General features: G+C 33.6%; 1 long non-coding RNA gene across 1 annotated transcript in view; it reads left to right on the top strand.

Moving 5' to 3' along the window:
• The window catches only part of LOC120615116 (uncharacterized), a 38214-nt gene extending 15336 nt beyond the window's left edge, over positions 1–22878 (top strand). The window contains exon 2 of the long non-coding RNA XR_005656200.1: positions 22839–22878. This is a non-coding gene — a long non-coding RNA (uncharacterized LOC120615116). The remainder of the gene's footprint in view (positions 1–22838) is intronic.
• The last annotated feature ends 3393 nt before the right edge of the window (positions 22879–26271 follow it).

Here is a 26271-nt window from a genome sequence, read left to right as displayed (position 1 = left end):
TTTCCTAGAGCACTCTTTACCACAAAATGTTCTGGCCCTCATAAGAAACATGGGCAATAGATGGGTTTCTCCAGTATTACGTAGTAGACCTAATCTGGAATAACCACTTTCTTGAGCCTTTTGCTCTCTTCCTCCACAGTCTGTCATTCCAGTTCTGGTATGTCTAACGCATTTAATGTTGGTCATCACATTTTAAAAATTCAAGTTGATTTAGGTATAAACTACATACAATAAGTTTTGATCATTTAATATGTGCATTTCTATAAGCTTTGACAATCACAGTTGTGTAACCATCCTGACAATCAATGTGTAGAACATTGTCATCACTCCAGAAAAGTGCCCTCATGCCCTTATAATCAATTCTTTCACACAACTCTTAACCTTTGGTAACAAAAGTTTTCTGTCCTGACATTTTGCTTTTGCCAAAATATCATGTAAAAGAATCATATAATGTATAAACTATTGAGACTGGCTTTCACTTTGCATAAATCTTTTGATTCACACATGTTGTTGAATATATCAATAGTTTGTTCTTTTATATTGAGGATTAGTAGTCTATGGCATGGTTATACCAGTTTTGCATTAGCTCACTATTTGAAAAATATTTGCAAAATTCGATGATTTTGAATAAAACCGTCATAAACATTTGTGTTTAGAGTTTAGGTTAAGTACATGTTTATCTTTATAAAACTTGCCAAACTGATTTTTAAAAGAGTTACAAAATGACTTCAACAAAAATGCAAAACTGTTTCACCAACAGTGTATGAGATTTCTAGGGTCTCTGTACCTTTTCTAGCATTTGGCATTTGTCACAATGTTTATTATTACTATTATTATTATTATTATTATTATTATCATCATCATTATAATAGGTATGTAATGGTATCTCATAGAGGATTTTATTTGCATTTATCCAATAGCTAATGATGTTGAACATCTTTTTATGTACTTATTTGCTACCTAACCACCTTCTTCGGTGAAACATCTCTTTAAAATCTCTTTAAACGTTTTGTCCATTTCTTTTAAAATTGTGCTTTTTGTTTTCTTATTATTGGGTTGTGAGAGTTCTTTAGATATTTAAGATAACAACTTCTTATCAGAAATACATTGCAAAAATCTTTTCCCTTCAGTTTGTGATTTGTCTTTTCATTTTTTTAATAGCTCTTTCAAGAATGGAAGTTTTTAATTTGATAAGTCCTAATATATTTTCTTCTGTTTTATGCTTTGAATTTCCAATCAAAAAAGTCTATTCCTAATTCAAGGCTGAACATTTTTCCTTCTATATCTTAAATAGAAATATTATAGTTTTATATTTACATCTATGATTTATTTGAAATTAATTTTATGTGGTAAAAGGTATGTCACATAAGAATATCAAATTGTTCCAGCATAATTTACTAAAAAAGACTATTCTTTTTCCATTGAATTTTTTTTTTTTTGTAGTTTGTCAAAATTGAATTGTGTGGCACAGTTTCTGGACTCTATTCTGTTCCATTTATCTATGCATCTATTCTTTATTACTAAGCTGACTTTATTACTGTAACTATGTAGTAACTCTTAAAATCAGTGTGAGCTCTCAAAAATTGTTCTTTTTTGAAAAATTGCATCAACTAATCTAGTTAACAGATGTTGGAATTTTGATTGGGATCATTTTCAATTTATAAATTGAATTGGTAAATAATACAGCAATATTGATTAACTCATCATGTATTTTCATTATTTAGGCCTTTGATTTCTCTCATTTATGTTTTGGAGTTATCGGCACACAGATCTTCCATGCACTTTTTAGAGCTGTACGTAAATATTTTGTGTTTATCGATGCTATGGGAAAAAAGTAATTTTTATTTTAATTTTTAATTGTTCATGATAGTAATTAGAAATATTATTGATTGTTTTATATTAAACTCGCATCCTATGACCATGATAAACTCACTTACTGGTCATGGTAGATTTTAAAAATTCAGATTTTCTACATTGACAATATTATTGCCTGTAAATAGAGAGCACTTAATTTACATATTTCTAATCTACATGTATTTTTAAAATTAAATTTACTGAGGTAACATCAGTTAATACAATTATATAATTTTCAAGTGTACATTATAATTTAACATCTGTATATTTTATTGTGTGTTTACCACCCAAAATCCAGTTTTCTTCAGCTACCATATATTGATCCCCTTTATCCACTTCACCCTCCCTCTGCCTCCCTATATTTCACTTTCTTCATCCCATCTACCACCCGCCTCCTTCTCCACCCCCTCCCCTCTGGTAACCACTAGTCTATAGCCCATGTCCATGAGTCTCTGTTTGTTTGTCCTGTTCATTTGTTGCTTTTAGGTTATATCCCACGTATAAGTGATATAATGTGATTTTCAACTTTTTCTTTCTCGCTTATTGCACTTAGCATGATTATCTCAAGGTCTATCCATATTGTTGCAAATGGCAGTATTTCATCTCTTTTTATGGCCAAGTAATATTCCATTGTATATATGTACCAAAGCTTCTTTAGCCAATCATATATCGTAGGACATTTCGGTTGCTTCCATGTCCTGCCCAATGTGAATAATGCTATGAATATCAGTGTGAAATATCTTCAGATATGAGTTTTCAAGTCTTTGGGGGTAAATACCCAGTAGAGGTATTGCTGAATCATACGGTAGATCAATTCTTAGTTTTGGGAGGAACCTCCATACTGTTTTCATAGTGGCTGTACCAATTTGCAGTCCCACCAGCAGTGTATGAGGGTTCCTTTTTCTCCTCATCCTCTCCAACCTTTGTTATTACTTGTCCTGTTGATTATAGCTATTCTAACAGATGTGAGATGGTATCTCATCGTGATTTTGATTTGCATTTCCCTAATAGCTAGAGATATTAAGCATCTTTTCAAATATTTGTTGGCCATTTGTATGTCCTCTAGGGAGAAGTGTCTGTTCAGGTCCTCTGCCCATTTTTGATTGGATCAATTTTGGCTGTTTTTGAGTTCTATGAGTTCTTTGTATATTTTAGATACTAGGCCCTTATCAGAGGTGTTGTTTGCAAATATATTTTCCCATTTGGATGGTTATCTCTTTACCTTATTGATGATTTCTTTTGATAAGCAGAAGCTTTTTAGTTTGATATGGTCCCATTCATTTATTTTAGCTTTTATTTCCCTTGCTTTTGAGGTCAAATTCATGAAATCTTCTTTAAGTCCAAGGTCCTTGAGTTTAGTTCTTATGTTTTCTTCCATGCATTTTATTGTTTCAGGTCTTATATTTGGGTCTTTAATACATTTTGAGTTAATTTTGGTGTGTGATGATAGACAGCAGTCTAATTTCATTCTTTTGCAGGTGGCTTTCCAGTTTTCCCAGCACCATTTATTGAAGAGGTTTTCCTTTCTCCACTGTATGTTTTTGGCTTTTTTATAGAAAATTATTTGCTCATATAAATATGGGTTTACTTCTGGACTCTCAATTCTGTTTCACTGATCCATGTGTCTGTTTTACTGCCAATGCCATGCCGTTTTGATTACTGTTGCTTTGTAGTATAATTTGAAGTTGGGCAGAGTGATGCTTCCAACCTTGTTCTTTTTTCTCAGGATGGTTTGGAAATACAGGGTCTTTTGTGCTTCTATACAAATCTGATGACTTTTTGTTCTATTTCTTTTTTAAAAAGGTGTTGGGATTTTTGTGGGGATTGCATTAAATCTGTATAATGCTTTAGGTAATATGGTCATTTTAACTATGTTGATTCTTCCAACCCAAGACATGTAATATTTTTCCATTTCTTTGTTATCTTCTTCTATTTCTTTTAATAGAGTCTTTAGTTTTCATTATATAGGTCCTTCACATGTTTCATTAACTTTATTCCTAGATATTTTATTCTTTTGTTGCAATTGCAAAAGGAATTATTTTTCCACTTCTTTTTCTGACACTTCATTATTGGAGTATAGGAAAGCTATGGATTTTTGAATGTTGATTTTGTATCCAGAAACTTGACTGTATTTGCTATCGTTTCTAGTAGTGTTCTTGTGGAGTCTTTAGGGTTTTCTATATAGAGAATCATGTCATCCACAAATAGTGACAGTTTGACTTCTTTGTTTCCTATTTGGATGCCTTTTTTATCTTTCTCTTGCCTGATTGCACTCACTAGGACCTCCAAAGTTATATTGAATAAGAGTGGTGATAGTGGACAGCCTTGCCTTGTTCCTGATCTTAGAGGGAAGGTTTTTAGTTTTTCACCATTAAGCATAATGTTGGCTGAGAGTTTGTCATATATGGCTTTTATTACCTTAAGGTACTTTCCTTCTATACTGATTTTGTGAATTGTTTTGATCATAAATGGGTGTTGTATCTTGTTGAAGGCTTTTTCTGCATCTTTTGATATGATCATGATTTTTATTTTTTAATTTGCTTATGTGGTACATCACACTAATTGTTTTGCGTATGTTGAACCATCCCTGTGCCCCTGAGATGAAGCTCACTTGATCCTGGTGTATAATCTTTTTAATATGTTGCTGTATTCAGTTCGCTAGTATCTTTTTTAGGATTTTTGCATCTGTATTCATGAGAGATATTGGTCTGTAGTCTCCTTTTTTGTGTTATCTTTATCAAGTTTTGATATCAGAGTAATATTGGCCTCATAAAATGAGTTGGGAAGTATTGCCTCCTCTTTGATTTTTTGGGAAGAGTTTGAAGAGAACAGGTATTAAATTTTCTTTGAATGCGTGGTAGAATTCACTGGTGAAGTCATCTGGTCTGGATGTTTACTTTTTGCTAGATTTTTGATGATTGTTTCAATTTCCATACTGCTGATCAGTCTATTTGGATTTTCCAGTTCTTCTTCATTCAGTCTAGGAAGATTGTATTTTTCTAAATACTGGTCCATTTCTTCTCAGTTATTAAATTTGGTGTTATATACTTTTTCATAGTATTCTTGCATAATCCTTTGTATTTCTGCCATGCAGTCATAATTTCCCCTCTTTCTTCCCTGATTTTGTTTATTTGTGTCCTTTCTCTCTCTTTTATTTTTTTTAGTGAGTCTAGGGGTTTGTAAATTTTATTAACCTTCTCAAAGAACCAGCTCTTTGTTGCGTTTATTTTTTCAATTGTGTTTGGTTTTCAATTTCATTTATTTCTGCTCTAATTTTGATTATTTCTTTCCTTCTACTGACTTTAGGCTTCATTTGTTCTTCCTTTTCTATTGTTTTAATTTGAAGCATTAGGTTGTTTATTTGGGCTCGTTATTGTTTTTGGAAGTAGGCCTGTAATGATATGAACTTTCCTCTTATGACCACTTTTGCTATGTCCCAAAAGTTTTCATATGTTGTACTATCATTATCATTCGTTTCTATGCATCTCTTGATCTTTTTTTTCTTCTCTGACCTAGTTATTCTTTAGTAGCATGTTGTTTAATCTCCATGTATTTGTGATTCTTTCTGATTTCTTTTAGCTGTGGATCTCTAGTTTCAAAGCATTATTTTCAGAGAGTATGGTACGTATGATTTCAACACTCTTCTATTTGTGTAGGCCATTTCTGTGTTCCAGTATGTGGTCAATCCTTGAGAATGTTCCATATGCACTAGAGAAGAATGTATAAGCAGCTGTTTTGGGACGGAGGGCTCTGTAAATGTCAATTATATCCAGTTGGTCTAATGTGTCATTTAAGGATGTTATTGCCTTATTAATTTTCTATTTGAATGATCTGCCCTTATCCGACAGTGGGGTATTTAGGTCCTCTACTACGATAGTGTTTTGGTCTGTTTCTCCCTTTAGTTCTGTTAGTAATTGCTTTATATATTTCGGGTCTCTCTGATTGGGATCATAGATATTAATAAGTGTTAGGTCTACTTGGTGCATGATTCCCTTTATCATTATGAAGTTTCCCTCAGTATCTTCCTTTACATTTTTTATTTTGAAGTCTATTTCATCTGATATTAGTACCGCTACTCTTACTTTTCTCTGGATGCTTTTTGCTTGAAAAAATCATTTTCCATCCTTTCACTTTGAGTCTATATTTGTCTTTGGAGCTGAGATTTGTCTCCTGGAGGCAACATATGGTTGAGTTTTGTTTTTTGATCCATTCTGCAGCTCTGTGCCTTTTTCTTGGTGAGTTCAGTGCATTTACATTTAGGGTGATTATTGAAATATGAAGTCTTCTTATAGCCATTCTATCTTTTGCTTTCTGGTAGCTCAGTGTTTCCATTGCTTCCTTGTCTTTGTGTTTCTGTTTTCTTTATTTTGATTGACTTTTGTGGGTTTTGCCTCTGATTCTTGTTGTTTTATGTTATATACTTCAGTTCTGAATCTTCTTTGTGTGGTTACCATTACACATATATATATATACACACACACAGAGACATCCATTTTCTTCTGCGTGTGCGTTATCTCCATTCCCCTTTGCGAATTTGGATCTTCGAATCCTCCCCTTTTTAGTCATTGTTGTCTAAATTGTCCCTATGTATGCTGAAAGTTCATTACTATCTTGCTACAACAATTCTCTTCTTATTGTTTAAGCTTATAATGCCCTGTTCTTAGTAAGGGTTGCTCTCTTCTGCTTCTATTTGCCTGATAGTCACCTTACTCTTCATTTTGTTTTAGGTGAGCTGACCCTTTTCAGTATTTCCTGTAGTATATGCCTCGAAATGGAGAATTCCCTCAATTTTTGTATGTCTAGAAAGGTCTTGATTTCTCCTTCATATCTAATGGAGAGCTTAGCTTGACACATTATTCTAGGCTGGTAGTTCCTTTCTCTTAATAGTTTAAATATTTAATTCCATTCCTTTCTGGCTTGTAAGGTCTGCGCTGAGAAGTCCAATGATAATCTAATGGGTTTTCCTTTATAAGTTACCATTTTCTTCTCCCTGGCTGTCCTAAGAATTCTGTTTTTGTCATTGATTTTTGATAAGTATAATACAGTGTGTCTTCGTGAAGACCTTTTTTGGTTGAGATAATCGGGTGTTCTGTTGACCTCTTAAATTCCAAGCTCTAGCTCATTACTTAGATTTGGGAAATTCTCATCCACTATTTGTCTTAAAATGCTTTCTAGTCCCTGCTCCTTTTCCTCAACTTTGATAATGCCCATTATTCTTTCATTTCCTCTCATGATGGTATCAGCTAGTTCCTGTATTTCTTTTTCATTATTTTTCATTCTTCGGTTTCTCTCTTTCTTCTGATTTATTTCTAGATTTCTGTCTTCGATATCACTGATCCTTTCCTCCATTTGGTCAACTCTATTTCCCAAGCTTGCTATTTCATTTTTCAACTCTTACGGTGTGTTCTTCATCTCCAGAAGATCTATTCGGTTCTTTATGAGGGTTTCGATCTCCTTGCTCTGCTCATCTAGTTGTTTTTTCAGTTCCTGAAAGTATTGATATGACTCGTTTTGGATCTCACTGAGTTTTTTCAGAAGTACCATCCTGAATTCTTTGTCATTTTCGTCGCATATTTCTATGTCTATAAGTTTGTTTTCTGGAGATTTTTCTCTTTCTTTCTGAGATACTTCATCACCTTGGTTGTTCATGGTGTTTAATGGAGTATTTCTCTACCTAGGCATTAATGGAAGTGTATTCTGCTGTTTTTCTAGAAAGAAGATTTATGATATAAAGGTCTCTCTTTAGCCTGCTGCAAAGAAGACACTTTTCTTTTGGTTTCCAGTAGGTGGAGTCTAAGCCTCTTGGATCCTTGCTTTATATAAAGCTTAAAAATGTTTTTTTTTTTCTTTTTTTTCTTATAGATATTTAATCATGCTCGCTACCCTCAGTTTCAGTCCCTGGCAGTGTCAGCAACAGTCTCGGCAGCATTTGCTCAGATTCCCCTGGGGCTCTTGGTGATCGGTCTCAGTGGGTATGGCAGGAAAGGCACTCTGGTTCAGCCTCAGTTTTGCAACAGTAAAAATCAACTGTTCTTTTCTGCTGCCCCATTTCTCTGCCTTTTGCCCTGATGACTGGGCCCTCCCTGTCGGCCGCAGGGAACTCACAGCTTTCTCAAGCAGGGCTGTTCAGGGAAGTTGCTGCACATTCTCCCTTCCCTCTCCTCCTACAGAGAGCTCCAGTGGCTACGAGAGGCAGCTTCTTTATTTCTCTTAGTCCACCGCCAAACACCCGAGATTCTGACCTATGGTAGCTCTTATGCGCAGATCCCTCGTTCAGATGTGCTGGTGTGTGGTTTGGGTGTTTTTTGTTGAGTTTTAGATGTTCAGCTTATTTTTGTTTCAAGGGGAGATATCTGGGGACGTCTCTCACTCTGCCATGTTTCCACAGCTTTCAGCAGTCCTCGGGGAAGAGATCTCTGTCCAGGAAGACAAAATCTTCTAGGATTCAGTGCCTGCCACTGGGCCTCTCAGATCCTAGAGATAAGACTGCACATTTCGGCCGGTGGCCCCAGTACACATGCCCCATGGATTATTTAAAAGATTGCTATTTAATTTCCAAGTATTTTAGGATTTTCCCAATATATTTATAATACGGGTTTTTAGTTTAATTCTGCTATGTGTGAGAACACGCTTTGCATGATTTTACTTCTTATGTTGTTCACGTTTATTTTATGATCCAGTATATAATCTACTTTGTTTACTATTCCATGTGTACTCTTAAGTGCACATTTTTAGGTATGGTTTTATTGGGTGATATTTCATGAGTCAAGTTGTTCAGATCTTACATATTAGGAATCAGTAAACTGTGTCTTACAGAATCAGGTAGTCCAACATTAATCTTGTAGATCATATTGTCTTTGCCATGACTGTTCAACTCTGAAATGTGTGTGAAAACAGCTGTAGGCAATATTTAAATTAGTAAATGTGACTGTGATTCAATAAAATTTTACTTACAAAATCAAGTAGTAAGCCCATGGGTTATAGTTTCTCAACTCCTGTTCTCTGTCCTTTTGATGTTTTGTCTATTTGATGTAGCAATTACTGCATGAAGATTAGATATATTCATCTATAATCATGAATTTATATATTTCTTATTCAGTTTCATCAGTGTTTGCTCACTTGTAAAGCTCTTTTATTAGAAGCGTACATGTTTTAAGATTGTTATGTCTTCTTCTTGAATAGATTTTATCATTTTTTATCTCTGAAAATATTCTTAAGTCTACTTCCCAGTAATATAGCTACTTCAACTTTCTTTTGGTCAATGTCTGCACTTATATAAATTTTCCAATATTTTTCTTTAAATTTATCTGTATATTTTAAGTAAATTCCTTGTAGATACTCTAGTTTTTACTTTTGAAAAGACCAATCTGAAAATATCACTTAATTGAGATGTTTAGACATTTTAAATTTAATGTATTTATTGGCATTGATGAAATAAATCTATAATGTTGAAAGCTGTTTTTAATATGTTCCAATTTTTTAGTTCTCCTTAAAGTCCATGGAAACTACCCTATGAGTGAGGAGTTTGGCACTTTACCAAAAAAAAATCTATGTTTGATTTTTCACGCCTAACCACTAGACATTACAAAAGCTGTACCTGGCAGGACTCATGAGGGGGAAGCTGCCCACCCCACACAAGACTTGATATGCAGCCAGTACATTACAATCTCTAAAAGGAGTTGCAGTCAAGGACACAGGGACTCCTAGCTGGCCATACTCCTATGCATTGCTCCAGTTCAAGTGTCTCTATTTGGAGGTTTTCTTATTAGGGAAACATGATGATACTTTTTCCCTCCACTGTGCTTCAATACTCAATACTTTTCCACTATTCCCCTTTCTCCTTGTTCCTCCTCCTAGAACACCGTCTATAAAACTCCGGGAACCTTTTAACTTTACTATAGTGAATACTGAAGTCTTCACTATTTCATCTTTGTCTTGTGGCTTTAATTTACTGTTCTCACATCTGACTGCTCAGCTCTCTCTACCTCAGCTGAGCTTCTGAAAGTGAGTGAATTAAAACTATCCATGTATCTGGAGATCCCAGGTATTGTATACAGTCTTGCTAACTCACATTTTCCCATTAGTAATTTAGCAAAATGTTAACTGTTTCTCCTTACCTACATTTCCTGGGATGGGGATGGTGAGGGAGACTGACTTCAGGCTATTTCGTTATCCTGTGACTGCAGCTAACTAATTGCTTCAAGAAAATGTCTTGTTGTAATGGTGGAAGTGATGTTCTTTCCAGACTTCTAAATCTTAAGTGGAAGCAGAAATATCTGGCCACCACTCTTTCCCAGTTTCTGAAAGCTAACCCATCAGCCTATTATAATTTTCTCCCAGGGACCTTGCCAGGTTGTTGAATCTTATGTCATGAGAGAATGTGCCATATTACTAATGTGCTTTATCTTATCTCTTTTATTTCCAGGCCCACATGTTTCCCTCTGTCTGCCCTTAGAACGCAAAAGGTGAAAACCTCTCAGTGGTGCCAGAGAGGCCATCTCGTTTTCACAGTTTATATTAAATTTATAATAAATAGATCTGTACCTGTTTTATTCTCTCTTTAATACATCAACAGCCCATAGAAACAACTACCCAATTCTACAGTCCTTATTGTTAGCCATATCCTCTATATTTCTCAAACACCTAAGACTTTGCGTTTGCTAACACATTATCCCTGCCTTCCTGCATTATATTTCAGTTTTCCACATATGAAAATTCTAGCAATTGCTATGCTAGTGCATGCCAGGGACTATCGATTATTCACCTGCCATCAGTGATGACACTCCCAAGTTAACTGGCTTCTCCACAGTACAATTTCCAGACCAAGGGCAATCCATAGTGGCATATGGATATAAGGTCAAGATAACTCCTATTAAGCCAAGGGAAAGTTTCCAGAAAAGGAGAGAGTTGTGATTTATTTTTTCTAGCAGCCTACATTTATAACAGCTAGGAGAAACATGTGCTGGCCTGTAGAAGGGAAACTGAGGGAGACTTTCAGCAGTTTCTGCTCTTAAGGGAACACATAACATTTTGCAAAGAATAAGGGCTCAATGTATTTTGAAAGATTTGTTAGCCTGTTCCACTTCTCTGTCTTTTTACTCACTAATACTGAAATCATGTCCTTTTAAATAAGAAACAAAACTTCTCTATTCTTTAATTTGATAACTGAATTTAGCATTAAATATTCTAGAAAGAGAATTAGCTCTCCTAACATATCAGTCTATTCCAGTATTTTGAGCATGGTGTTTTGGATAACAGCTTTGACTATGGTTGATGTCTTCTCTTACATGTGGAATGTTCTTTTTAATTCTTTTTTTCTTTTTTCATTTTAATTTGGTCTTAATCAAGTTTTTTTAATTGACATTTGAAAATAAAATTATTAGAACATTCTTCTTAATGTTTCATGAGAAATCAAATGCTATAATTTGATAACTACCATTATTTATTTAAAATATATTTTTTTAATTAAAAATTATTGGGGCAACATTGATTAATAAAATCAAATAAGTTTCAATCAAGTTTTGATAGAAAGAAATTCTTCTAGAAGCCTTTCTTTTACACACAGATCAATAGTAAAATTTTCCTCTCTCATAATTGAGAATGTGGTAGGAAGAAACTTTCCTCTACTCTCAAGATTCTTTGGCTAGTTTAATAATCAAATAGACATGAGACAGATTAACAAGAGAAAATAACCAAATTTAACTACATACATATAAATGGAAACCCCACATACATGAGAGAGTCAAAGACCCTACATACATGAGCAGTTCAGAGACAGAAAGGGAAATTGAGGTGCATATGACCTTCTGAGCTAGGGATGAGATAAGGAACCTTAGGGCTTCAGAAGGTAACTTCAGGGAGAGCATATGTTTAGTAATTTTAGTTTGCCTGCCACATAGATAGGCAAAAAGTCACTTCTGGTGATAACTCTTAGCATGAACCAGACCTCTAATTTAAATTCTTCTAGATAGTTAAAGGAGGGGGCAGAAATGTCTCTTGAGCCCACAAAGTCTCGACTGCTTTTAGCTCAAAATAATCTGCATACCACTGAGGTACATCTTGGGATGGTTTGTTCTGAACACTTACAAGGTAATTCTGCCAGTAATACTCATTTTGATCTCATCACGTGGCAGTACATATTATTATTATTACTACTTACCCACTTTTTGCATGTATTTTATGTAGTTTATGCCTCTTTTTATTCTTATCAGAATTAAACTAAGTGGTCTACCTATGAGATCACTGTGTAATGATTCCAAAGTGAGTAATCAAGTCTGTTTAATGGGTGTTGCTAGCATGTAACACAGTCCTAGGTACAGAGAAGCATTGTAAACATTTGCTGACTGAATAAATAGATTAAGATGAAGTTAATTTATGATAAGTATATATGCAGATATGTCTGCCTGTTTGTGTATTTAGGAGTGTTAATACAAATACACAAATTCAGTGACTTGATTTTTTTTTTTTTAATTTAAGACTATTTTCTGAAATGGTAGGGCTTTTTTTTCCCTCTAAATTTACTTAGTCTGCTTTAAATTACTATGAGAATAGTGGCTCTTTTATTCCATTTATAAGCCACATGGTGATGAACATTCTTGAATTTATTTCTCTATTTCTCAAAACCACAGACCTACAGATGAGTTTGAATCAGATTCAAAATCTCTGGGTACTTGAAGCACATGGGGGCAGTCTGCAGTTTGTGGGGAGTTCTATAATCGCAGGCACATGACAGCTAGAAATTATTAAATCAATTTGGGTGGAAAGAATTGTGCCATATCTTTGAACTGCATTTACTGACCCTTGTTTATGAAATAACCCTATGCTGAAATTCTTAAGAAAATGTTGGTGAATGTCAACCAGCTTCATTTATTTTTTTCTTTTGTGTACACCTTTACGAGCCCTTGTGGTATATGCTATAGTCAGAATAATAGGTGGGGTTCTGTGAGGCTGTTCATGAGTAGAAGAGCCAACTAAGACTGTCAACATAGCTGAAAGAGGAAGTACCTAAAGTCCAATGAGAATACTCTTCCATTTCTAAGGAGCTTTGCAGAGTCGTTTCACAGGCCTAGGATATTTGTGCAACATTTAAAAATTATTTTTGAGTGTTTGTTCAGATTGAACCCTGACTGTCAGAGTGTTATTAACAAAATTTATTACTGAAAAATAATAAAAGACTATTGAAAGACAAATTTTCTCTGGTAGACCAGGGGGAGTCTGTCAATCTTATTATATATCCTTCTTTTACATAACTTTTAGCTATTTCAAAGATAATTTTATTTAGTTTCCACTACTTTGACATTGATTTTTTTCTCATAATTTTCTTTATTTAACTACTATCAGATTGCCTGCATAGAAACTTTTAAAATTGCCCTTTCATTTCTATCCTTTTCTTTCTTATGTGCTTCATCTGCATACAGATACTTCAGTTGCTTTTCTAAAATCTGTTACTACATCACATTTTATTCCAATGCAATAAAATTATGCTAGTGAAATCAATCATTTTAGCACTGCTCAGTGTAAATATGCTTCTATATTTTGTAAAAGCTGCTCTTTTTGAATTAAAGATGTTTATTGTCCACCTTTTATCACATGCCATGCACACTTCACACCATATCCAGTTTGTTAGGCAACAAATTACTCATTTCTCAATGTTCGGTTTGGCTATAACTTCTCAGGACAATTCTAAAACAGTAACTAAATTCGATGTGGCCTACTCGAGAGAAAAACTGAAAGTTAACTTTTGATGTAAGAAACTACCTGAAATCTCAAGAGCAATAATTTATAGATTTTTAGTATCATTTTTTAAAATAATATAATATCTCACTTAATATGCCTTCTTTTTTCTGACATGATAGCAACTCCTGACCTTCTTCTCTACTTTTAAATTTAGTTTAAATTTTAAATAAGTTTAAATTCCCACAAAAGGATATGTAATAATCAGAGCTAATTATTGTGTTAAGCCAAATTCTTTTATGTCTGATTATATTTTAGGCTTTTGGCCTGCCTAAGATTAATCTGTCTTGAATTAGATATATGATATTGATCCAGTCAATGGTGACATAATATAACCAGCCACTCTGCAAAGGCTATTGTCAGGAAGTGCCCTGATTCAAGAATATGAACAAGACAAGCACTGATTGACATCTCAATTTCTTTATATCTCTCGATGCAATGAACACATGTCAGCCCTCCTATGTGTACATTTCCAAAAGCATTTCACCTAAAGTTGTCCCTCTACAACACATTTAGTCATTTAATATTTATTGAATACCTAATGTGTCAGGTGAATTTTATGTTTATTCATGTGATGATAAATTAGAGATATAGAGCTGAATAAGACATAAGGAAAATCCTTGCTTTCAAGTTGCTTAGGAGAGCAGGAAAGACTATCAATTACTTATTGATAAATTAACAAATGCATAATTTAGGATAATTGAGAAATTCTGGAGATAAGAGAATTAAGCAAATGAAAAACCACATAGGTCTTTATATATGACAATAAGGAGTTTTAATTTTACTCTAGTTACAGTATAAAGACTTTGGATTTTTTTTTTTTTTTTTAGTTCAAGGGTGTATCATGATTTAATTTCTGTTTTAAAATGTTCCTTTGGCTGTGCTTGGGGAATGAACTTGATGGGATTAAGAATCAAGGCAATGTAGGACAGTTAAGAGATTGCTGGCCTGTTCCAGATGAAAAATGATTGTATTTTGAACTATAAAAGGAGCAGATGTCATAAAAATAAGACATGGTAGGGATTTTAAAGGAAGAACCAACAAAATTTAGTGTCAGTTTTTATATGGGCTTTACCTAATAACTCTTAGAATTGTGGCCTGAGCAACTAAAAGGATAGTAGTGTGATCTTCTGATAAAGGGAATATGTGGTAAGAAATAAGAGTTTGTCTGGAGAATCTCTAAGGGATGAAAAAGTTTTCTGTTTTAGCCATTGTATATTTGATATGTCTACTAGATGTCCAAGAAGAGATATTGAGAAGGCATTTATTAAAAAAGGACTGGAACACTGTGAAGAGCTCCAGACTGGGGTTAAAGATTTGGGAGTCATAACTTCTTGATGGATTTTAAAGTCTCTAAAGACAATTTAGGTAGAGAGAAGCTGATTTTTTTTTTTTTTGAGACCAAGTAGAAAGAAAAACTAGTAAATGAGACTGAGAAAACGTGACATAGGAGATGGAAGAAAACAGATAAAGCTTGTTTTTTTGTAAACAAGTTCTCATACTTGACAATGCATCAAAACCTAATGGAAATCTTGTGAAGGCACAGATTCCTAGCCCCACCCTCTGAGTTTCTGATTCAGTTGATCTGAGATGAGGCTCAATAATTTATTTATTTTATAAGTCCCCAGGTATAATAAAGGGTCTGACTACATTTTTAGATATTTGACTGTTGACAGCTTTAAAGCCTCATTCCTCCCTCTTCTTCTGCTCACATCTAGATAATCTGATAAGAAAGACCAGATTCTTCCTCCTTTGGTGCTGGTGAGAGGTTCAAGCCCTGAAAAAAGTCTGCTCATGTGAGAAAACTTTTACCTGGCACCACCCTCTAACCACATTAAAACCCTAGGCCAGTCTCCTTTCTCTGCTTTCAAGAGTCATTCTGAATCTACTTCAGAATCATTCTACTCTTCCTAGAAAGCCTTATTATGTGAGTAATAAAAATTTTCATACCCTCTTAGAATGTGTATGTGTGATATCATCAGTCTTGACGTATGAACCAGATTCTGAGCAGTGTTTATTTTGCTGCTTCAGGGGAGCCACAGGTGATGCTTATGCTTCTTATCTGTAGACTGCACTATGAGAGTCAACAGCTAAAGAACAGCATGTTTTATTAAAGAAGAGATTATTCAATTTAAAATCTTGCTAACAATTTAAGTGAGAAGCATACATAAAGTTGGCCATTAACCTTAGAAAGATGATTTGTGATTTTAACAAGAGTGACTTTAATGGAATGGGTTTGGGATATAATGAAATGGAAAGGAGTAGACACAGAAAATCTGAAGAATTCATTCAAGATGTAGCTTTTAAAAAATGTAGGGTACATTTATATTCTGATGGAATGGTCTAGTATAAAAGGAGAAACTGATCATGTGATAGGGAAAAGGAGTAATTGTTAATCAAAGTCCTTGAGAAGTGAGAGATGTACTCTATAGCACCTTAGACCAGAAAAGGGGAGATCTTTATATAATATTAGAGAATTCTTACATATATATTAGTGGAGGAAAATGAAGTTAGTCTCATCTATATATATATATATATATATATATATATATAAACAATATATAAGCTGAGATCATCAATTCAGTAAAGATGAAAGAATTATGGAAAACTGAAATAGTCATGGGGAAAGAGGAACAAGGATTTTCTAAAGTATCTACTAGTTTTTATTTGTTTGGGCAGTGATGAATACCTATCTGAAATGTATGATTGTAAGTTTAAAGAGAGATTAGGTAGTGCTGGGATCCAGTTATTGAGTATCATATTATGAGTACAGCTTTTAAGTCATACTTTCTAGGTTCAAATCTTGGTTTTGTCACTTATTAGTTGTATGATCTTTGAAAAAATACTTAATCATTGAAAATGTTTACTGACTTTTATAACGTTAGACATGGAAGCTTATCAGCATTCAAACTTCTAATTACTATTGAATAAAACAAATTTCATGCTTTACTGTAGATAAATACTTGGCCAAGGCAGACTCGCATAAATACTGTTACGCAAGTGAGTTGCCCAGTGACTAATCATGAAGTAAGCATTGGATTTGTTCCTGGAAAATTGGGATTCAGTCCCAGAAGAACACTGTGAGAAGGTCACGTTCTTGATTTTGTCAAACACCTTCATCCATTCTCCCATGGGTTGTTTTAGTTTTGTGCCATTAGGAAGAACTAGGCTGGATAATTTTTAAAAAATAGTTCCTTATCTTGTATGGTTCAATCGATTCTTTGTTAAAAATATTTCTCCTGTGAAGGCTCTCACTGGGGGTCAGTGAGACTTAAATGTGATAAAATAGTCTTTTTCAAACTTCATTATTATCTAATCTTTCAGTTTTGCTACTTCCAAATCACTGACCATCTGTTCAAATCTTTGCCTACTACCAAAGCCAGCTTCATTGGCATGTAATCTGTCAAGTAGTACAAAACCTCGTGCTGATAATGACCCCATGCTTTAATATTTTGCTTTCACTATCTTGAAATTCTTTGGACTTAAGCTTTTTAAGTGAAATCTGATGGAAAAATAGAACATGTAAGTGTTCTGCCACCCAGAGCATATAAAAGTTGTGGTACAGAACTGGTCAATACCTATTAGAAACTTGAATGCATGGTGGTTGGAATGTCTTGGAGCATTTCAGAGCATTATGGGGACTGACAAGTCAGTACTTAAGACCAGATTGGATATAGCAATGGCTACATCAGCAGAAAAAGTGCCAGCACTGGCTATGGGAGGTAGTTCTGCACGGATGTCATGACCTGCGGTGTGAATGGTTTACTCATCAGTTTCCAGAGCCTGTTCTGAGGTGTCTGCAGAAATATTAACTCTCCAGTCTGAATGCTGGAACAGAGATTGCTGGCAGTCAAGCAGTAAACTATGTCAGTAAATTATTGCAAAATAAAAAGTTTATACATGGATATTGCAATAAAGAATACTGGGAGTTATTAAAACACATCAAAATGTTTAGAATCTCCAGTTCTGATAACTGATGCAATATTGCACAGGCTTGGAAATAGAAATGAAATTTGAATATCATTGGATTATTGGAAAACCACACTATTTTCATGTGATGTTTTCGATGATTCTATAAGTAACAAGGAAGGCAATTTTAAATTAATTTTTTTGAAATTGAAGATACAGAAATAGAATGCATTTTGAATTATGTACAAAGAGTGAAGCTTCTTTGTTTTTATATGACCTCCACAAGTTACAAGAAATGTCTGAGAAAACATTAAACTACCAGTATTTAAATTTACATTTAAAGTAAATTCAGATTTACAAGAAACTGATTTATATAAAGAGTTAAATCTTTTTGGAAAAATTGTTCCATACCAAACATCGAGTCCAGATGTACTAAAACTATGTATTTTAAAACAATTTATTTGAAATGTATTCCAATATTATCACAGCCTATAAAATATTACCAGTTTCAGAAACAGTTGCATCAGCAGAAAGATTCTTCTCAAAATTAAAAATTTCAAAACTATTTGTGATCTTGCATTTCACAGTGACTGATATTGCTTTTAGTTATATTAATGATAAATAAAGTTGCTATAAATATAAATTTTGATGATCTAATAAATGATTTGGCAAAAAAGTGAGACGAAAATTCTATGATCAATCAAGATGCTGCTGTGAGAAATTATTTATAGTATTATATAAAATTATAACACAATTTTTGCAATTTATAAATTAATATTAATTCTAGTGTAACACTATTATTCCTATTTGATTAGAATTCTGTGTAATTATGTAATATTTTAAAGGAAAAGTTTTATATTTTTATATATATAATAACAAGGTACTAAGCAAAGGGCCTCACTCTTTTGTTTTGCACTAAGCCATGCAAATTGTGTAGCTGGCCTTATATACTACTAAGAAATTATTTTAAATCCTAGGGATGCCCTCTCACCCAGGCAGAGTAAACTTTGAGATGTATTGTTTAAAGCTCTAATGCTGAAAGAAGTTTTCATCTTTTTCAGGACTACCCATGAAAGGGAGGATAGTCCAACAATATAAGATGTCTATCAATTTTCTCACAGAAACCCTTCTAAGTAGTATTGCAAATCTTTTGATTTGATACCATGTTGTACACACTTGATATAATATCCTGCCATTATTTATGCTGTATATTTAAAAAATATCAGAGTAGCTAATCAATAAGATATCCAGTGAGCTCGGCTATGGCAGGTAAAGATAATCTGGGCCAGCCAGATCTGACTTTGAGTTTTGTTTCCTTCACTTATAAATTGCATAATCTTGGATTACCCAGTTTTTCTTGGTCAAAGTTTATTTATCTATAAAATAATGGATTGGTTTGAGGTCTTTTGAGCTCCTTTCCAACTCTAAAATTTTATATAACAAAAGTGAACGTTTCAAAATATTTAATCACAATAATGGTTGATTACCAAACATAAATGTCATATAATTTAAATTATTATATAATGTTAAAGAAAAATAAATAATTATTGACTTATTTAATGGAGGGTGTCATAATTACACATTACAGGATTGTATCGTGAAATCATTGTAGACTAGCTTTCTATAGTTAAGTTGTCTAGTTTTACAGAGAAATTCATGTTGTGTCTGAAAAAAAGCAATAGCAAAGACCAGACATATTATTGACAAACTTGGTTATAGCATTTTTTTTGGAACTAGAATTTGGCATTGGTTGTATAAACTATAATCCCATTTCTCTTTTCATTTCCTCAACTCTCCCACTTCCATATGCTTAACTTACAATATATTTTGGAGAGCGTAGTACCAAACATTAAAAAAAAAAAAAAAAATCACCTTAAGATTCTTTTCACTTAATTTTATACAACATTGAAGAAACTTTCTCATTTATTTTTATAGAAATGCAAAAAAATGAATTTGTTGTACTACAGATGGAGCAACCAGTAATAACAAAGATATAAGTTTCTTCCTATTCCCAAGGTGTCACAGATCATTAATTCAGTGGTCAACTAATAAGTATGGTATAATATTATCTATTCTTAAGCAAATGATTTCTCAGTTGTGTTGTGAAGAGTCCCAAGTAGTGCATTGTGTTTGCTTAAATTGTGTGGTAGAAATCAACAGCTCTGAATAATTGATTGCAGTACCCATGATGCCTGTTTGTTTCTAGTATTTTTTTGCAATTTCTGGGTCTGTTTATTCTAAGCCTACTCACTCTCGATTCCAGACACTCTGTTGATTTCTGAACTGAGGTCAGGCTTTTCTTTCTAACACAGCCTTATAGACAAGTGATGAAGAGATATGCAATGCCCCAGAATAGATCTGAAACTTCTAAAGAAATGAAATATCTGACACACTGCACAGCCTTTGAGCAAATAGATGGATTTAAGCTCAGTCTTCCACTTCTTAATTTGACTTTATATAATGGAGGAAATCATGTGGATAAAATTAGAAAATTTAGACTGTTGAAACAAGATACTATTCAGGAATGGAAAGCATGTTATGTAGAGTCTTCTTTTGTAAAAAATGTTGGCCAGAAATCTTATTGAAATTAAAGGGAAAGGCTAAGTTTTAGTCGTTTCCTCTCTTTCCTTAATGCAATACTATATTAAAACAAGGAAATAAATAACCTGCTCCAAATTCTCTCAATAATAAAGCACTAATTTGTTTAATAGAAATCAGTAGCAAAATTAATTCTTTACAAATAAATATGACATCACTAAGTAGCATCTGTTTTTATCCTGAAATAAAAAGACTTTAGTTCAGAATCACATTATGTAAAACTATTTTTACCCATACTCGAAACTTGAAAAATGTCAAAACAATTTATGACCGATGTTGCTGTATTTTCTAAGTATACTATAATTTAATAACAATCAACATTTTAATTATTAATAAAAATATTAACTGTTTACTTATTTCACAATATAATCATGAGGAACAATTATTAAGATGTAAAATGCTTTTCTAGAACTCATATACAAATAAAAATGTCTATCAATATTGCTGCTTAGCTTATAAAAAACAATATAGCTGGTAAAAATCAACAAAATTGTATTATCATATTCAACATCTATTTGCTTTAGATTGAAATTTGGATCATTTAAAAATCTCAACTCTGAACATTCAATTGATTTCTATATCCAGTTAGCTTCTTAGATCTGGGAATGCTAAATCTGAAAAAATCAGAAAGTTTTTTATGGTCATTATTGGTTTAATTATATTCTCCCTGATTTCATATGTTGAAGTCCTTGGTACCTCAAAATGTGACCTTATTTGGAGATAGGATGTCTTTCACAGTTTGAGCTGCTATAACGAAAATACAATAGACCAAGTGACTTAAACAAGAAACATTTATTTTACATAGTTCTGGAGGCTAGAAAGTTTCAAGTTGCTGGCAGATCCATCGTCTGGTAAGGGTCCACTTCCTGGCTTGTAGACAGCCATCTTCTCTCTGTGTTCTCATGTGGCAAAGAGAGAGAAAGGAAGAAACATCTCTCATATCACTTATAAGGGCACAAATCTCATCATGAGGATTCCATAATCATGACTTAATCATCCAGGATTTAAAAATAAGAATTTTGGAGAAATACAAACTTTTAATTCATAGCGAAAGTCTTTATAAAGGCCTTAAAATGAGATCATTAGGCTAAGTCCTAATACAATATGATTGTTATACTTATACAAACGGGACATTTGGAGACAAACACATACACATTTGCGTAAGTCAAATAAAAATGAAGGCAGGAATAAGAGTGATGCTTCTATAAGCCAAGGTGACAGAGATTGCCAGCACACCATTAAAGACTTGGCAAGAAGCATTGAATAGATTTTTTTCTCATAGCTCTTAGAAGGAACCAACCCTGACAATACTTTGACTTAGAACTTTTAACTTCCAGAACGGTGAGACAATAAATTTCTGGTATTAAACTATCTACTTTTTGATATTGTGTTATGGTAGCCCTAGTAAACTAATATAATAGTACCATGGTATATACATAAAACCTATATGTACATGCTTAAAATTATTTGTGTATATATAGTTCACATGTACTATATATGTGTGTGTGTGTGTGAGTATATGTAAAGCAAACATATGGAGAAATACAAAGAAGATTCATGGCAGTAGTAATAACAGTATGGGAAAGGGATTAGTAAAGGATTAGGTATATTGTTAACATTCTAATTTGTAAAAGGAGAACAAATTAATACTCACTTGTGCAATTCAAAGTTAATTATAAAGAAAAAATAAGATTTAGCTTTATGCTTCTGTTGAATTCTTCATTATATCTCACCTGTACAAATGTGATAGCCTTCTAATGGGGTTTCCTTTGTTTAAAATTCCATATATTTGTCATTTCTCCAATTATGGAACTTCTATTAACCTTCAAGAACCACTCCTTTTCCCAATGCTTTCAGATGAAATTAATTATTCTCTCCCGTGTGACTATACGACACTATGCTTTAATTTCCATCTTAAGAATTTGATCTTTTGTAGAGAACGTTTGGTACATTTTCACGTTACTGACTAGAGTGTGAGCTTCTTGATATAAGACTTTCCTGAAAACAATATTTATCATTCTGCTTTGTAAAGAGTAGAAACTTAAAATTATTTTCTGAATTTTACAGTATACTGGCTAAGTGAGAGATAACATTATAGCATTCAGAAGCATACATTTTGGAGTCAGACAGATCTAATTTTTATTCCAGCTTTGACACTTATTTGTTATGTGACCTTAGACAAATAACCTAAACACCCACTATTTAAATAATAATAATTTCACAGGGTTATTGTAGATACTTAATATAAAACACACGTAAAAATTTTTGACACCCTGGCTGGAATTTAATACCTACTAATTGAAGTTTGTTGTGTTTCTAATAGTTTTAAATTTTATAGAAATGTATCTGGATTGTTCATTGACTGATTGTTATTACAAATAAAAACTCCTCAACAGTATATTAAGATTTATGATGGAACTAGTAGGCTGGGAATGTTGGAAATAATTTACAAAGCAATACCGTGTACAACCATTATCTGGGAATCCAGATGCTCATTTCTCATGGTGGTTTATCCAAAATCATAAACTGTATGTTTCTCTGTCTCTCTTAATTTTAACCTCCACTGGTACTGACCTCACCCTAATTCCTGTGTGCTTGACTTTTCTATTTTTCATGCATACTTTATACCAGATCCTGATTCTGCTTTCCTGACCTCCACAGGTTATCTGACTACTTCTCCTGTTTGCTCAATTTTTGCTTGAAGATATAGCTGTGTACTTACCCTAAAATATGTTCTATTTTAGAAAACTCAGCTGAAGAAGAATGTATAGAAAGAGATCTGAGTTGTCTGGAATGGTAAGTTGTCTGAAATCATTATCAGATGAAGAAGAGTTATTAAAGAATATAGAAAAAAATACTAAAAGGTGATGACAATAATTTTTAAATATTTGAAGGGTTGGTAGGCAAAAGCCATAGTAAATTTTTCTGTCTCGTAAGAGATCAAGACAAAAAGCAATGGTTGCAAGATACCGAACAAGTAGTATTTCATTTCAAAGTTTATATATCTTCAAATACCTTTCTTTACATTTTTAAGACTGATTTTATTTTATTGAATGCCTTTGACTTTCTTTTATTTTATAAAAGGAGATTGTTACACTCTCATCTAAGATGGAATTAGTTGGAGTATGAGGTAAGACATCTTGAGGAGCAGTTGTACCAACTGCCCACTTCAATCTCTTAACATCTGCAGACACTTTTGCAGCTGCCACCTCTAGCCCCTAGCATGGTGTACTAGGGCTCAAAAGCACAGTAGCACCCATAATCATGATGTGAAAACAAACTACTATTTGGGTTATTTTTCAACTAAGGGGGTCATGTATGCTTGTCTGAGTTCTTCCTTCCTGGAGTTCCTTCTTTCTTCACCTCTTGCTAGATCTTATCTCCATCCTCAGGCATTCTTTTTCATGACTCTCCTGCTATGAGATCCTAAAGCTCATAGAGTGTTTGGTTCTAAATTAAGTTGCTGTTCAAAGAACTCTGAAAATCTCCAAATTTTGAATGGTATCTTCCTTTTGATTACAGTGGCTCATTGAATACTTCATCTTCTAAGCATTTTACTTATAATTCCTCATGTACAGCATCTGAATTTTTGGTCTTCATGAGAATGGCTTCTAAGATGGCCAGCAGGTGATATAATTCTGGGAAGTACAGGTAATTGTCACCTTAATTAAGACATTTTAGCAGTAGCTGGATGCTCGACTATTAGGAATGTTACAATTCCTACATTAGCCAGAGGCGGGACTATATTATTTGTACTTCTATAGGAAATTTCTTGCACCCACTTAAAATTCTCTTTGCTTCAACTCTTATGAAAGATACTGTTCTATTGACAAGTTCAAGCTATTTATTCAGTTTCAGGTAGGTATAACAAGAACGCGCCTCACCTCAATTTCGACCTCAATACCTCCACTTCTTGTCCTGATCTCCTCTGACATTGTTACATGGGACATCCAGGGGAATGTACTTTGCACTTTTTGCAGAACATATATAAGGGGTAGGGGTTATCAATCTGTTGGACAACTTTTGATGCTTCAATAAACCATAGTATTTCCACCCCCAACCCCCCAAAACCAGGGTTTGGTGGCAGGTTGATGACCTCATACCCCTTCTATCCAGGTGAGAGAAGTACTTTATTCTTATCAGAATTGACATCGAAGCTGAATATGGGTTTACTTTCTCTGTGTACAGTGCCTCTACAAGCATCACCATCTAAATGCTTGTTTTATCAATACAGTATATTGCACAATATTGTCTCATATTAAGGGACCCATTTTATGTCAACAAGGGTGCAATAAAAGGCACATAACTATGAGATTTACTGGTCTAACATATACCACATCACCCAGAAGCAAATGATCTAATGAAATAATGAAATTACCTTTTAAGGTTTTGTTCGTTCCTGGGATCTGAAATATATCTCTATAATGAGAACATAAAATCTTAGGCTTACCTTGTACACTTCTTTCCCAGGGCTTATCTGCCTTCATGTATCTTCCTCCATAAGGAAGTTAATATCTCTTAGAACAATCTTTGAACATGGGGATAGACACTGATAAAAAAAAAATATTTCTCCTTTCTTCTGCATGTGTTCATAACATTTCTCATATGGCCACAAGAAACCAAGTACCATGTTTCCATAGTAATGGCTAATTTGATAACATATTGTTTCTCTCTCTATTCTTGATTCTTCTGCCTCATGCCTTAATCCTGGTTCCTAGGATCACAGTCTCAAATAGTAAACATAGTAAAGACAATATCTAAGTTCTCCACCAACTCTAAAATTAATAGCACTTTAACTTTTTCATAATAACCTACCAGAAAAATTCTGGATTTCTTTCTCTGAAAGGAGCTGTCACTGTCTGCTTTTAATTGTAAAGCTGGGAGGGTACATTAAGTAAACTCTTAGTCTTTGGCTTAATGGGTGAGTTTGTGATATCACTCGTTTGTTAGACAAAATAGAGTTACATCAATATGGCATGGTTAACACGACAGAGCCAAGTTTAGACATTAGCATTTGACAATAAGAATATGCAATCAAAATATTTGGCAAAAGCTGTTGCTGTCAATTCATGTAAATGAGAATAGACAAGTTTTTCTTTGTGACTATGAAAATCACTATTTTATTATTAAACATAAATAACTTTAGACAAAGGGTCTTGGAAGTCATATCTGACTTACTGTAGGGAAGCCATAGATATTTTTAATACTTAATTTGTCTTTCTTTCATTCAGATATAAAAGCATGAGAAGTTCTATGACTTAATCCTTTGATATGATTAAGCTAAGTCTTGTTTTGTGAGTGCTGCCATGATGGATGTGGACAAAATTTGCAGATTTGGCCCACTGGTACACCTAATTGGTTTGCTGTCAGTTGAGATTGAGTTACTCATTATAATTAGATGATTGCTGGGTTCTTAACTATTGTCTCTTTACCCCTAGATTCGCCTATTTGTTGAGGATGAAAAGCTAAAAAACAAATTTCCAAGAGTTCCTTCTAGGTTCTAGGTGTAAAATGTGTACTTGATGAGGATTTGGAAGGCAAAGTGAAGTGACGTTTATCTTTCTGTGGCTCTTGACTACTACTGAGGCCTGGCAATATTGATATATGGGGCTTACCTATAGGGCATGCAGTGTCCCTTCAGCTTCCTGGGTGTGAGAGGTAGTTATAGGATTATTAGAGGTAGTTATAGGTAGTTATATGTTTCTACTTTCAAGATAGCCCTAGGGGCAGCCTCAGGAGTCACTCAGTAGATCAGTGCAGTACTGTTATTCATGGAGAACTTCTAGAGAGTTCAGCATGCACCTTTAATACTTCTAATGACTTTCTAAGATCTAAATTCCCTATACCAAGTATCTTTCTATTTAAAATACCCAGAAAATTTTCTGTTTTCTTTTCTGAACCCAGAAGGATACACCAAGTTAAGCAGAGCTGAGTCCCACGACATGACAAACTGGGGTATTTCATGTGATTGAAGGAGTGCCAACCATAGAGATTAAGACTATAAATTGAAAGCTGGGCTCACATTTTTTTTTTTTTTTTTTGAGGAAAATGCCACACGTTAAATATGTTAGCAAAAGTGAGAGAAGCAAGTCCAAGATGTAGGTCCTGGCTGGTGTTTATTTTTAGAGGACTTAGTGGAGTTAGATGAATTTGGTTACAGAGAAAGAGATGACATTA

The sequence above is a fragment of the Pteropus medius genome, unplaced genomic scaffold (assembly GCF_902729225.1).
Source record: "Pteropus medius unplaced genomic scaffold, Ma_sr-lr_union100, whole genome shotgun sequence".
Taxonomy (NCBI): domain Eukaryota; kingdom Metazoa; phylum Chordata; class Mammalia; order Chiroptera; family Pteropodidae; genus Pteropus; species Pteropus medius.
The sequence above is the reverse complement of the archived record's forward strand: the minus strand, read 5'-3'. Positions and strand labels throughout refer to the sequence as shown.